Genomic DNA, 1,092 nt, shown 5'->3' with positions numbered 1-1,092 from the left:
CCGACCGCAAGGATTGGTCCTTACGTCTTCTTGTCGCTCTCTGGGCATACCGCACTGCTTACAAATCTCCTCTTGGGATGTCTCCCTATAGACTTGTCTTTGGGAAAGCCTGTCATTTACCTGTCGAGCTCGAACATAAAGCCTATTGGGCCGTCAAAGCCCTTAACTTTGATCTCAATGCTGCCGGTATTCAAAGAAAGCTCCAATTATCTGAGATTGAGGAGTTAAGGAACGACGCATACGACAATTCTAGGATCTACAAGGCAAAAATGAAAGCGGCTCATGACAAGCAGATCCTGAGAAAGAATTTCGAGCCAAATCAGCGGGTGCATCTTTATGACTCCCGTTTGCATCTCCACCCAGGTAAGTTAAGGTCACGGTGGACTGGTCCATTTATGGTGAAACAAGTTTTTCCCAACGGTGCTATTGAGGTCAAGGACCCAAGCGATGGGAGAGTATTCAGAGTCAATGGCCAGAGACTAAAGCATTACATTGAGCGTGTGAGCCAAGCTGAAGAGATCATTCTCGAGGCTCCGATTTACCAACCTTGAAGAGTTTGCTTCTAACCCTTTTGTAACATATTTTTGTTTCTTTGTTTCGTTTGGTTTGTTTTGTGTGCTTTTATTTTGATTTCGTGTGCTTTTATATTTGTTTGTATTTTGGAGAATCAGTTCAGGCGGCTCGACTAAGTTCCAATGTTCTTCACCCAAGTGTTCTCTTTCTCTGTCTTCTTCGTATTGCATATCTTTTTAGACATTGAGGACACTGTCTGATTTTGGTTGGGGGTGGTGAGCATATTCATGCGTGAGATTAATTTTTGTCTTGTTATTTTGGGTCAAAATTTTTGCGAGATTATCTGAGTATGATTTCAAAATTTTTGGTTTGAGTCAGTTTTTGCTATCTTAATTACCAAGAAATGATATCCAGAGTTATTTTTGAGCACAAGCTAAACCTTGTGGTAAGATTGTTGTTGACACATTTAGTTGAGAAAAATTCCTGAGTTTAAGGTTTTCATTTTTGGTGAGTTGTGAGAATTGAGAAAACAACGTTTTGAACTTTCATTGATCTTTTGAGTTGGTTGAGTCATTAACG

This window comes from Morus notabilis, unplaced genomic scaffold (assembly GCF_000414095.1).
Source record: "Morus notabilis unplaced genomic scaffold, ASM41409v2 Scaffold704, whole genome shotgun sequence".
NCBI classification, from domain to species: domain Eukaryota; kingdom Viridiplantae; phylum Streptophyta; class Magnoliopsida; order Rosales; family Moraceae; genus Morus; species Morus notabilis.
This window is presented reverse-complemented; position numbering follows the sequence as displayed.